This window comes from Populus alba, unplaced genomic scaffold (genome assembly GCF_005239225.2).
Source record: "Populus alba unplaced genomic scaffold, ASM523922v2 scaf129, whole genome shotgun sequence".
Taxonomy (NCBI): Eukaryota; Viridiplantae; Streptophyta; class Magnoliopsida; order Malpighiales; family Salicaceae; genus Populus; species Populus alba.
The window spans coordinates 9,886-24,991 of record NW_027340130.1 but is presented as its reverse complement, the minus strand read 5'-3'; the positions used below and the strand labels follow the sequence as shown (position 1 = coordinate 24,991).

Below are 15,106 nucleotides of genomic sequence, written 5' to 3'. Positions count from 1 at the left end.
TTTTGAGAATAAATTTTTGAGCAAGAAAAAATCTAGAATATTTATTTTTGTGTTATAAACTACTTTTCAAAATACTTTTTTACTCGAAAAGATATTAATTTCATATATTTTTTTATGTTTATAGATGATTTTAATTTGTTAATATTAAAAATAACTTTTTTCAAAAAATATCATTATAACTCATTCTCCATAAAAAAATATTTTTAAAAATGATTATGGATCACAATATCAAACTATTTTGATCAAATTAGTAAATTTGTTCACTTTTCTTCATTTTTTTTTTCTTTTCAAATCTCACTCTTAGATTTCAATTGGATGAAATTTCAAGGCCAACACGAATTTGGTTTCTCTATCTTTTCAATTGGAAAATGTGAGCAAAAAAAAAAAGTCCCACTAGAACTATACCAACGAATTTATTCTGCGGTGATAGTTCTAATTTTCAAAGGATTACACTATCAATTATCAACGTCCATACAAATTTATACATATAAATTTATGAAAATTACAACTCCGCAATAAAATTGATAAAAATTAAAAATGCGACCCGTTAAACAAGCTATTAATTATTTCACATCAACACATGTAATTCGGTAATTTAACAAAGTTTCAATAATTTACAAATAAATATAATTTTACAAAATCTAAAACAAATCATGACAAGTCTAAATTTATACTTTCATACTACAAGTTTGTTTGAAAAATAACAATAAAAATATTTACACTAACAAAATACATATACTAAAAAACAATAAAATTGACATTTAAAATTAACATTCAAATGTTAAAAAAAAAAACTTAGATTTACTTACAGAAAATAATAAAATCGACAATAAATCAGAACACGGATGTTGTGACGACAAAACTTAAAGAAATATGACTTATGTTGAGAAGAGGGTTTTTTTTTTTTTTTGGGTGGTTGTTTGCAATTTGGAAAGGGAATGTTGGGATGGGGAAGGAGGAGAAATAGAGGAGGAGAGGGTCTGAAGAGTGGTGATATATTCACTTTTACCGATGAAATCACCGACGAACTCATTCTGTTGGCAATTCTGACGGTAAATTTGTCACATCACTGTATGGAGATCCGGCTTTGAATCCCTCAGTGAATCTGTTGGTAAAATCATCAACAAAAAGTTTCACGTCAGCGAACCACTTTTTTTTTTTTTTTAATTCTGACTATTCTGTCTCTAATTCCGTCGGTATATATACCGACTGAATTATAGACGGAATAGTGTCTGTTGGTTAATTATCACCGCAATATACCAACAGAATTATTCCATCGATAATTCCGTTGATTTTACACAAATTTCTGGTAACAACTCCTACCACGTCAAGCTTTTGTTAGGATATTGTGCAGATGGTGTGGTGCTCAGGAGCACATGCATTTTAATTTCTCTGGTTTTTTTCTTTTCATTTGCAGCTTTAGTGCTTTTCCTTTGAATCCATGTTCAGCGTCAACCATAATAAAGAAGGATTGAGATGCTAAAGAGGAAAATGATTAAGATTTTGAGATGATAAAGAGGATAGAGTATGGAAAATTACCTTTGAGTGATACAGAGGGAATGGGGATGCCCAGTGCCCGCCCACGGATAAAGAGGATTGAGACTTGAATTAGATAATAAATCCATCTGACTATAAACTCTTAACCTAATGTTCTTGTCAAAGACTGATTTTGTAATTTAAAAAAAAAACAAATTGCTTAGAATAGAATTAGTTTATATATTAGCTGATTGCGGGTTACATTTTTTTTTAAAAAAATAATAATAAAAAAAAATATCCAAGATGTAGAGAACTAGCCGATATTTTTATTAATCTTTAGTCTAATAAGTTAATTTTAAGATCTTAAAACCCCATAAAAACAATCAGGAATTTCTAAATACTGCTGAATAAAATGATAAATAAATGGTTGATGAATAATAATTTGTGAAGCATCAAACCGAGATAAAAAAAATAAAAACACTATTTTCTTTTAGTTTTTCTTTTTATTAATTGGTAATAGTTATTTGTTCCGAGTAAGATTTAAGGAAGAAATATATTTAGAATATTAATTATTATCTCACTAAAGGATACATATAATATTCATCATAGTTATTGCACAAGTCCTTGACTTTTGTGGTAAAAGCTAAATGTATAATTTCTTTGAATAGAAAAGAATAATATATTTCTCTCCATACATATCTTTGAATCATTTTTAATTTTGTTTATGATACATTTTTGAGAATAAAATTTTTGAGTAAGAAAATATAAAACATTTAGGTCTTTAGTGAGTATTTATTTTTTGTATTATAATATGGTTTTCAAAAAAAAAATTACTTGAAAAGATATTAATTTAATGTTTTTTTTAGGTGTTTCTAAAATAATTTTAATTTGTTAATATTAAAATAAAAAAAAAAATAAAAAAAATCATTATAATTTATTCTCAATTAAAAAATAATTTTAATAAGTAAATTTATTCACTTTTCTTCTTCCTTTTTTTTTCTTTTCAAATCTCACTCTTAGATTTCAATTGGATGAAACTTCAAGGCCAACGTGAGTTTGGTTTCTCTATCTTTTCTATCATTTTTTCTTTCTTTCTTATTTGGTTTTTAAATATTTTATTCACTACTTTACTTTATTCTTTTCTTCCTCCATTAAATTACAGATACTGCAGGAAGGAAGCTTTTAGGCATGCACCTTATTCAACGTGAAACATGTTACGATCATTCAATAAGATATTTAAATTTAATTTTAATTGATGAGTATTTTAGTTTAAAAATACGAATATTGGTGTTGTCCCAATTGTTTATATCAAATCTCAATATAAATTATTGTGTCACATTTTTGAATAAATTATGTTATAAAGTCTAATACTATTGTTAGTAGCACATATTCTTAATTGTTCAATAAACTGGCTTTTTTTTTTTAATCCGTTAAGGTTTTCCTAGTTAAGGTTCTAATTGCTAGCTTTTACTCATTAATTACATGAAGAGAAATCTAATATTTTAATATTTTGCCTCATCATTGACGACAACAATATAATTTTAAAAAAAAAAATTCTCAAAATTTAATTTATAAAGAATTATTTCTCTTTTTTCTTCTTCTTTGTTTTTTGAATGGAAGATAGTGACTTGATAAACATAAAACAAAAAATATAAACAAATTGCTGAGCTAATTAATCTAATCCTAGAACATGAAAGAAAATGCAAATAAATTGCATAGGCAGCATCAACCATTATAAAGAAGGTGAGATGCTAAAGAGGAAAGATGACAAAAGAGGATTGCATACCGAAAATCATGTTGAGTGCTCAAGAGGAAATGGGGATGCCTAAGTGTCCATGGAAATCACGTGGAGTTTATAGAAAAAATTAACAAATTAACATTAATTCGGTTTGATTTAAATTTAAAATTGAATTAGATAAGAAAATGACTCCGCTATACATTATTAATTCAAATAGTCTAATCAATGAATTACTTTTGTAAAAATAAAAATATTGTTTAGAGTAAAACTAGTTCGAATGCTCGTGTTACATTATGTATGAGGCTTAGTTTTTTATTGAGTAAATGTAATTTTAATTATTATTTTTTTAATATATGCTCAATGTTAATGTTGATATGAATTATAGGTAAAAATAAAAGTAGAAACAGAATTTTCATAACTAATATTACTCTAATTGTTGAAAAGTGGCATCATATAATAAATAAATCTGATGTATTTTCTATTTTTGAACGTTTTCAAACACTTGTTGAGCATTCAGTTTTCACTTCAAATTAAATATGTTCAAAAACTAATTGAGGCGGTGAATATCATAAGTTAAATAAATTCTTTTAGACCATTAGTATTCGTCATCGGTTAATCTGTCCTCATATTTGTGTTACATATTTTTTGGGCTCCACATGCTGGAGATAATGTGTAACCTCTCTTGAATCAAATAAAGGAGTTTAGTTCATGATTGTTGAGGAATTGACAAAAACGTAGAAGAAAGAAATGTTTTTCGAACCCTGTTTAAGTTGTTTTTCTGCCCTCTTTATCCTCCCCTCTGCTGCCAAAATCATAAGGTTTCTTAGACTAATTAGGAGTCTTGATAATGTTAAAATTCGTTCCAATAATTTTTTTTTGTTCCAACTTAGGTGTTCCAAAAGAGAATACAAATAAAAAATATATGTTTGAAAAAACCCAAAAAATAATAACAGTGAAAAAGAGGATGCCAAACACTTAGAAAATGGTCAAAATTGGTTGGGAAAGTTTAAAAAATACAAATATTGAAATTTGACAGTATTTTGTTGGACTGGTGACAGCCTTGTTGATAAAGAAAATTCAATTTGAGAAAGAAAAGTCCAAAAAATCAAATGTTTATGGACTAAATTAAATTTTATTAAAGGTTTAATTGAATTTATGAAGGGTTTGATTTCAAGAAAAATTGATTTTGGAGTTAATTTGGGCTTTTAATGGGGAAGAAATTAAAGTTCTAGGGTCAAAATATAATTTTTGAGTGTTATTTTGGTCAAATTATAGGCTTAATTGTTTAAATAGTGAAGTTTAATGGTCAATTAGGGACTTAATTAAAGAAATATGAAACCAAGGACCAAAATAAAAAAAAACAGGCGTAAGAGAGGGGCTGCAATTAAAACAAATCAAGGGCAAAATTGAAGAAATTAGAAGTTTATTGATCAATTGAGGGTTAAATTGCATAAATTCAAGACCAAGGATCAAAGTGAAAAAGGAGGCCAACTTCAGGGGTGCTGTTTGAATTTTGCAGGGATGTAAGTGAATTGATTTTTACAATCAAAATTGCAATTAAGGACTCGATTGAATAATCACAAATTGAGGACCAATGTGAACTCTGACATGTTTTGCCACCTTTTCCTTTTTAAATGAAATGGCGTATTCTGTCCAGAACGGCGTCGTTTCATCCACTGTTTATATATTAAAAAAAAACAATGGCACTACAGACTTTCTTCTTCCCCTAGACATGTAGAGAAATAGGGGAAGGAAGTTGCATTCCCCTGTTTTCACTGACTTCTCTTCCTCTTAAAAGCATAAAAAAGACGTTGACCAAAGACCCACTTGCCCACAACTTTTCATATGTTGGAGGGGTGGCAGCACAGTGGTCGTCCCGTCCACTTTCTCCTTTATTTTTTGCCTATAAGAAGAGGGAGCACAAGTAGGAAAAAAAAAAAAAAGACAGAAGAGAGAAGAGAAGAGAGAGGACAGAGCAGGAGATAAAGGGGAGGAAATGAAGAAAGAAAGTTAAAAAAGTAGAGAGAGGAAAAGAGAAGAAGTAGAGAAGAGAAGGAAAAATAGAGGAGAGAGAGAGAGAGAAGAAAAAAACAAAATCGTGAGGGGTAGAGGGAGAGAACGAACTGCCTCCAGCTCAGTAGTGCCACCTTTGTGCCTCCTCTCCATCACCACCAGCAGCAGCAGCTCGTCGAGCAGAAGAAGAAAAGAAGAAGAAAAAAACAGAGGCTCTCGCCTCTACACAGAGGAAGAAGAAAGAGAAGCAGCACACCACCATTCCCCAACCACCACTAGCAGCGTCGTTGCCACCGCCACAGTTACTAGATGGACCGTGAGCCACCATAGGTAAGTCGTCTTTCCTTTCCCGTTCTTCTTCCTCTTCTGCGTCTTCTCCTTCTCTATTCACGTTGCATGTGAACAGTGGAGAGGCCCACTATTTAAAGCCCAACAGACCTGGCCTAGCCCAAAACGTTTGGGCCGGGTCCAACCCAAATAAAAAAAATTTTCCTTTCAAAAATTGTAATTTTCCCCATGTTTTTTAGACTAAATTTTGCTTAATATTAGTCTGTTTATATGTCATTTTGAAAAAAATTATGAATCTGGTATTAAAATACCCGGTTTTCATAAAAAACTTTCAAAATACAAAAAAATTTGAAAAAAAGAAAAAAAAATGTTTTTTGTGCATACGGCCAAGTGTCTCAAAGCTAAAAAAAAAAATCATATTGTGTTTGTTATACACCAAAAAAAATGTTTTTGCATGTATTTTGGCTTTTAATAACTAGTTTATTAAAGTCAAGAGAACATTAGCCAAAATTGCAAAAACAACAAAATTTTTATTGTGTTTGTCTTTTTGTATCTGGGGTACGACATTACACGTAATACGTGTTCTAGATATTAAATTATTTTTTTCGGACGCTAGAACGGTTGGGGTCTACCCCATTAAGATAAGAACCTCCTTAGTAATGAGGGCTTTTATTGAACCTTAGACAAACCAACAATTAAAAAACACAACAAGACATTAGATTTTGTCATACATTCAAACAATATAGCCTACCTTAGGTAGGGCGTAGTTGGGGTGTTAATATCTTCCTTTTACGCAACCAGTCTGCGTACTTGATCTTTAAGACTAGTTAGGGTTCTTAGTAAACTAAAATATCAGGTGGCAACTCCTAGTCTATATCTTACTGATAAGAGACAAGAATTCCTTGTCTCACCATATTTTGTCATGGATACCATTACATTTTCCATGATTAGGGTGGACGATCATCGCGACACCGCACACGTGCAACATTAAACTTAGATTCTAATTTGGTTTCGTACGATATCTGACCATCCTAGCTATATTCTGTTACTCATGACATGTTGAAGAATTGACCTACATTTTTATTGGGTCCTACGGCTCACTGTTCTTCTGGCAAACTCTCAATTAAATTTGAATGCTCGGCATTGTCAGTTTCCTGAATTAGATCATGAAACCCTTTTTGACCAACTAGATTGCAGCCATATTCTGTTCTACAAGATGATTTTATTCCACTTTGGATCCTTCATCAAAGTTGTAGTCTTGTATACGTAAATGAATTTAAGCTTTTGAATCACTTGATTTTTGATATCAAAAGCTCATGATATTCTCATTTGAATATCTAACATGAAAGTAGAGAATGCTCTCACGAGAAGGATTCTGACCCGAGTTTTGCACTAAAGACTCTGCTTCCATCACATTTTTGTTGGTCATTGTTTTTAGGTCATACTCTCAATTATATTAGGAGGCTCGGCATTGTTAGTTTCTGAATTAGATCAGGAGATCTTTTTTTTATCAACCAGATTGTTTGCAAGATTGTATTCTTTAAAACAATTTTTTTTCTGACTTCGAATCCTTCATCAAAGTTGTAGTCCTAGACGCGTAGGTGAATTTAAATTTTTGAATCCCTCAATTTTGATATCAGAAGTTAAAGATATTCCCGTTTGAATATCTAAACGTGAAAGTAGAGAATACTGCTGCAAGAAGGATCCTGACCTGAGTTTGAAGGTCTGATTCGAGGGACCACATTTAATGTTTCAAGAATTTTTTGGGTTAATTAAAGACCATTTTCTTAGGACATTATTTGATTTCGTTTGAGGAATAAAAAAATAGGGACTGGATCAGGAAACATCAATAATGTCTGTTACTTAGCAGCATAAAACAACCCTATAAGATTTAAACACTTAGCTTGTGTGTATGTGTTAAACCAAATAAAAGCATTGTTTTTTTCTTTCCTTTTTTTTTTTTCTTGAAATCAAATTTTAATTCACTATAATAATAATAATAAATATTTAAAAAAAACTATGACAAGAAAAAAAAATCTAAGAATATATATGGCATATAAATAGATCCTATTTTAAAATTACTATCTAATTAACTTCTAAATCCTTATTTTGAACATTATATTAATTAAGGTTTTATTTACTTAGTTTGGCTTCATTATTTATTGCTAACCCTTTTTATTAAGCGAAAGTAAGGATTTTTGAATAATTAAATATTGTGATTTGGTTTAATTATTTATTGCTAACCCTTTTATATTAAAATTCTCTAACTATTTTGTCTTATCAGTAGGTGACATTATTATTCATTGTTGCTTGCCGAGCATTAATTCTTTTTTATATTTGTTTACTTTTTTTTTATTAGCACTTTTTAATTTTTTCCATTTTCTTTGCATCATCATCATAGATCACATACAACAAAATCATATTACTACAAACCTATATTCTTTAAACTCTAATCTTATAATCATAATTTTGTAGATTATTATTTACTCATTTATTTTTGTGGCATTTCTTTTTGTTTATGAAGTATCAACTTCATATCATGTTTTTCAAGTTACAAACTCAAGTAAGATCAAGAAAGATTTGACTTGGATTTCTTTATGGCTTACAAAGAGTTAGATATTGTTTCGTTGGATGCATTTCTTTGATTGTTATTGGCTTGAATATCCAAAGTACAGGATCAAGGCATCTAAAGACTCTCCCTTCCATGGAAAGCAGATATAAAGCAAGGAGTGCGTGTTTGTGTAATGAAAATATCCATCTTGGGTTATAAATTAAATATCTCTATGAGCTTTGTAACTTTAGGGCTTTTCCTTTGTTAAGGGGTGAAATGGGGATACATGTCAACAATTGATGTTGAGAAGCGTCTTCTAGCTAATGCCCTTCTAGACTTCTCAAATGAGTGGTTTCTTCTTCTTCTTTTAGAGAGCTGCATCCCACTCTACAAGTTTCACGATCATGTATGCATATTCTCATGCGATCAAAACATAGCTTTGTGGAGTCTTTTATGAGCTTTCTAGTGATGGATGTGGCCACTACTTCCACCAAATGCTTCTCGAGATTCAGCTCCATCAATGGAGAAAAGGTTCTCAATGGCTTGCAATCCAAAGGGACCTAGCTATTTATATAGTCTCCGAAACCAAGTACCATGTTGTGTTTAAGAAACATTGTTTTTTCCTTAACATCATAGAAAGTTTGATGAACTTTACAAAGTTGGAGGCATCTGTTTTGCAATCAAAATAGCTCTAAATGCTTAAACAAAAGGCTTATGAAACATCCATCATACATATAGGTGAATCAAGGAGGAGTCATCTTAAAGAGAGAGGGGATGATACGTTTCAAGGAGGGGTTGAACAAGAAAAATTCAGATTCTAGTGTAATTGTGCATACTATAAAGTTTTATGACAATAATCATAATTCTCAATCCGATTGTTGGATTGGGTAGAAATTGTACCTAGAATTTCCCGGAAATTGTTTTCTATGTTAGAGAAAAATTTCAAGTCAATCGGAGTTTTCAAAGGCCTTATGATATAGGTTAAAACATGCTAAACGAGTTTTGTTATTTACTTCCTTTTGATTTGTGAACTTTCTATTTGGAAATGATCATTTTCCTACAAGGATGTGGTAGTTTGTTTTGGGAATTTTCTAGTTCTACAAGGATTTTTAATAGGCTGCAAAGCTATTGGTATTTAATGATAGATTGGTCAGTTTATTTTGAGGAGTTTTTTAATCCTACAAGGAAGGTTAAGGACAACAACTAGTTTTCTTCCAAAAGAAGGACAAATACAAGACTGCAATTAAAATTCTCTTCTATCTAAGAAACTACTTGGGCGACGACTTCTCCTTTAATCTCTATGATTATTGGGCAACATTGTAGGCTATAAATAAGCCTTGTATCAGACCTGCAATATTTTCTTTTCTTCTTCTCTACTCGCGGCATTATAAGAATCAAACTTATAAACTTTATTTCTTTTACATAAGCTACAACCCAAGGCTTGCTTGGGCTTAATTAATATTTTTGTTTTCAACTAAAATCCAATACTTGTTTGAATCAAGGTTTGGGCTTAATAGCATTGGTTTTGGGTTAGTTTTGTAAGTAGGTCAATTCAGCCACAAAGGTAGATCAATCAGGGTTAATTTCTCAGAAGTTACTTAAACTCTTGTAAACCTTAGTTTCCACACCTTTTTGATCAATAATAATTCTGAATTTTTTTCTCAACTTAACGTGTAAAAGTGATTATTGCATCCTTTGGTTCTTGAAAGAATTAAAACGAACTTACTAAAGATCAACTAGATAGATGGCGTCATTCGATACAATTTCCACTAGTGTCGATGCATTGGGATAAGTTTTCATTGTGTCACACTCCTATCAAACATTTTTTAGCTTTCTGGGATTAGATTTTAATCTTGATTGTGGGTTGTATGATCGCATGATCATGAGGTTTGCATCAAGACACTATAACATAGAGTATGTCTACTTGTCAAATCATGTTTGTTCTCAATACTATAGTCATGATTCTTTGAATAGAATTTGAAACTTTTTTTCAAACGCAACCTAACTTTTTTTACAAGCTGGGTTAATTTTGGAGCAAAATGTGAAAAATTTGAATAGTATTCAATTGTTAATGAATAAGATTTAATATTGAAAGATCACTTGTGTATGTAAAAAACCTCATGTAAAACTTGTATAGGTAATCCTTATACTTTCATAAGTTTAATAAGTTGATCTTTTGGAGGTTGGTTTTCATCCTAGAAAAAAGATGGGTATGTTGCGGCGCCATACCAAACATGTTGCCAAACATACTTAATCCAATAATTCCAAGGGATGAAGACAGTACTTTAGACAAGGAACATATTTGGTATTAGAAATGAGGCATAATCATTATCAATTGCAAAAAGTAAATAGAGAAATTAATTTAAGCAACAATAACAAGCAAATTAATTTGAAACACTCTTTATTTCATAAGTAAGAGTCCAGTCTAGGACCAAAAACACAAGCTCCCCACAGGGAGAGGAGATTGCAACATTCCAAAGGGATGAACCAAAACTTGTAAAAAAAAAAAAAACAAACAAAAAACAAGAAGCACCAGAGCTACTCGAGACACTCAATCCACTCATACTAGGTAAGGTAGAAGTGGGTAGGGATACTATGGATAAAACCCAGTTCAGAGACCAAGAGAGAATGGGAAGGTAGTGGATTTCAACCAGCTACTACCAGTGATGAAGTTGCGAGCAGTAAAAGCTTGAGCCTCAGTTGCATCGGTGATCACTTGTATCCTTTCCAGGGAACCCTTCTGCGGTTCCGGCACCGGCCCCACTGTTTTCGTACTCTGCAAAATGTAATGTGTTAAGTGCGAATCTGCCCTTCCACTCACGCCATCCGGCCGGGCTTATCACATCACTTATGGATGATTGCATGATAACAGTCCTCGAATACTCCTTCCAGGGTCTACCAAGATACGCAGAGAAATTACTCCTGGCATGCTGTAGATCAGGAGTAGCACCGGATTCTAGACTTCTGAATTACAATGCCAGTGTTTTGATTAGGATCACTCCTCCCTTGGGCAGTTATTGTGATTGTTTGTCCTGGATTGGGACGGCGAGCACGGATGTCACAATCTTGGAAAACAGCTGCAGAATTGCCGAAAATGAAATCAACCGTGCCTGCTATGTAGCAGTTTGTGAAGAACTGACGGTTTGAGTGGACATGGAGGGTGTTTTGGTAGGCCACCATGCCACATTTGTAGAACGCTGCAAAGTCAGACTCAACTCGTAGTGCCACGGCTTGGTACTTGGAGGCGCCGGCTGTGTTTTGGAAGGTTATGTCTCTGGCTAGGAATCCTTTACGCCACCACGGCTGCGAGGTTCATCAAGATGTCCCATTAGAGTCTTGCATAGAAAATAATTAGGAAAAATAAAATAAAATGAATGGACATACCAACAGTGGCAGAATGGTAGGTTGTGCCGCCATCAACCACATTCCTACTTGATGTGATGATAGTTTTTTTTCCTTCCATCTCCAAGAACATGATGTTGGTTTTCTCACTTGGAACTTCCACATTTTCCCTGTAGACACCTGCCTTGATTTTGATAATATACCTCTTAGCGCTGTGCTTAGGTGCATCAGCAACTGCAGCTGACACTGTCCTGTACTTCCCACTGCCATCAGCTGCCACCACCACGTCTGGAGTCAGCAATGATGATTGGAAAGCCGTCTGTCCGTTACCGACAACCACTCCGGCCACCCTTCATCGCTGTCGTCCTCCTCCTTGAGCTTCCTGCTTGTGGTCTTGAGCCTATTGGCAATGGCTTGAGCGTCTTCGATCAACCTTGATCAATGACAATGTATTACTAACATCTTTCCAGCATTATCTTCACTGGAACCAAGAAAAATATCCCTTAATTTCCTAGATATCGTTGAATGAGAGAAACCATCGAAACACGAGTCTTCATTTGATTTACAAGCACTCACTTTAGTTGTGAGCTCATCAGCATATGATTGTTGTTGAAGTTTTTTATTGTTGGGGTTTGCGATTGAGCTCTCCCAAACCTTGTCTAGATCGGCAAGACTGCTGTCGTAATTCTTCGTACAATCCTCGAGAGCGGTCTTTTGTTTTTTTGTAGGATTTTTGGTGGATAGGATCTTATTCGCTTCGATCTTTTTGCTATTAATAGCATCTATAGTTGCGTTTATGTTTTTTCAGAATAACTGCCTTGGGGATCACCCGATTTCGCGGAATCATCAGGGAAACTGGTAGCTGCTGAGTAGCACAAATCAGGATACCTTGTGGAGTTGCATGAGGCCATCAGCAAGGCATGAGCAGCATCATTTTTGGTGGAGTTTTTGTGAGAATTCACGCCAATGGCAATGGCAATTATAGCGGCAACTAGTAAGTAAAGAAGCAAAAAAAAGCAAGGACAAGCCTCTTGTTTTTCTTGGACATGGAAGTGTACTGGCCGGCTTGGGTCATCTTTTTTTGGTTTTTGGTTTCTTGGAGGATAGTGAAGTAGGGTTTATGGACTTTCAAAAGATGGTGTGGTGAAAGACTACACCATGAACCAATATATATAGAGGGAAAAAAGGTAAGTAATGTGGGAATATTTCGATTGTTATATTAATAAAATCATTTTTGATAGTGAATAAAACAATAAATTAGGGTTATTTGTCAAGCTTTGTTAGGATATTGTGCACATGAGCAGCACATGCATTTTTCTCTGTGTTTTTTTCTTTTCATTTGCAGCTTTTGTGCTTTTTCCTTTGAATCCATATTCAGCGTCAACCATAATAAAGAAGCAGAGATGCTAAAGAGGAAATGCATGATTAAGATTTTGAGATGATAAAGAGGATAGTGTATGGAAAATTACCTTTGAGTGATCCAGAGGGAAAATTACCTCACATCTAGATAATTATAAAAATAAATTAAGAATAAAATTGAAAAAACTTCACCATTGATATAATATATTATTCTCAAGGATTTGTTTTACTATAGAAGTAACTGCTTCGAAGGCTTGGCTTGAGGCATTTTGGTCAAATTAAATTACATCTATATTATATTATATGGCACTTGTGTTTTAAATTCCATGCTTCCTAAAGATTTTTGTATAAAGCCTGACAAAATCAATCTTAAACTTAATAAAGAGAAAAGAAAAGAAAAACTTTAAGGATGGAAATAAAATTATATTATACGGACTAAGATTTTTTTTCAAAAATAATATTCTTTTTAGTTTCTTTTGTCAATAAAAGCCTCCTCAAAATCAATCAGGAATTTCTAAATACTATTGAATAAAATGATAAACAAATGATAAATAAATGGTCGATGAATAAAATGATAAAACCCTCTCAAACCGAGATTAAAAAAAAAAAAAAACACCATTTTCTTTTTAGTTTTTCTTTTTATTAATTGTTAATATAGTTATTTGTTCCGAGTAAGATTTAAGAAGAATATATTTAGAATATTATTTATTATCTCACAAAAGGATGCATATAATATTTATCATTGTTACTGCACAAGTCCTTGACTTTTGTGGTAAAAGCTAAATCTATACTTCTTTGAATCAATAAAGAAGAAGAAGAAGAAGAAGAAGAAGAAGAGAATAATATCTTTTCAAGTTCCTCTTCATAGCATATTTTTGCACGTTATTAATTATGCTTATGGTAAATATTTGTGTATCACTTCCCCAAGTTTTTTGAGAATAAATTTTTGAGCAAGAAAAATCTAGAATATTTATTTTGTGTTTATAAACTACTTTTCAAAAATACTTTTTACTCGAAAAGATATTAATTTCATATATTTTTTTTATGTTTATAGATGATTTTATGATTGTTTTAATATTAAAAAATAATTTTTTTAAAAAAAATATTATCATTATAACTCATTCTCGGCATAAAACAAATACTTTAAAAACTTATTATGCATTCACAATATCAAGCTATTTGATCAAAATTTGTTTCACTTTTCTTCATTTTTTTTCTTTTCAAAATCTCACTCTTAGATTTCAATTGGGATGAAATTTCAAGGCCAAACGTTAATTGGTTTCTCTATCTTTTTCAATTGGAAAATGTGAGCAACAAAAAAACATCCTGCTGGAACTATAACCGACGAATTTGTCGGTATAGTTCTAACTTTTAAAGGATTCACTATCAATTATTAATGTCTATACAAATTTATTCATATAAATTTATGAAATTACAACTCCGTAATAGCATTGATAAAAATTAAACTGGACCCGTTAAATAAGCTATTAATTATTTCACATCAACACATGTAATTCGGTAATTCAACAAAGTTACAATAATTTACAAATAAATACAATTTTTACAAAATCAAAACAAATCATAACAAGTCTAAAAATTATACTTTCATACTTACAAGTTTGTTTGAGAAATACAATAAACATGTACATATACTAACAAAATAAATATACTAAAAAAACAATAAAAAACATTTAAAATGTTAATTTTTTTTTAAAAAACATAGATTTACTTACAGAAAATAATAAAATCTACAACAATAAATCAGAACACGGATGTTGTGATGACAAAAACTTAAGAAATATGACTATGTTGAAGAAGAGGGAGATTTTTTTTTTTTTTGGGTGGTTGTTTGCAGTTTGAAGGGGAGTGTTGGAATTGGAAAGAAGAAGGAGAAATAGGAGGAGTAGAGGAGGAGAGGGTCGGAAGAGTGGTGATATATTCACATTTTACCTATGAATCACCGACAAACTCATTCTATAACGGTGATTGAATTGGTCACGTCACTGTACGAAGATTCGGGTTTGAATCCCTCGATGTGATATTCTGGGTTAGTAAAAGATTAATCTGTGAAAAGTTCCACGTTAGCGAACCACTTTTTTTTTTTTAATCCTAACTTTCCGTCTGTAATTCCGTCGGTATATATCAACTGAATTACAGACGGGATAATGTTCGTTGGTAATTGTTGTAACCATTTTTTGGGTCCCCATGAAAAATAAAATAATAGCCCAAAATAGTTTAGCTAAAAAATAACAGAAAGGCAGAAGCGCTCGATGTGAGGGGTCAGGAAACAGTCAGAAAATTGGGTCAAGAAAATTCAAAAAATACAAGGATTTAAATTT

General features: G+C 31.8%; 1 pseudogene; it reads right to left on the bottom strand.

Moving 5' to 3' along the window:
• Positions 1-10,468: 10,468 nt before the first annotated feature.
• Positions 10,469-12,483, bottom strand: LOC118045971 (pectinesterase-like; annotated as a pseudogene).
• Positions 12,484-15,106: the final 2,623 nt, after the last annotated feature.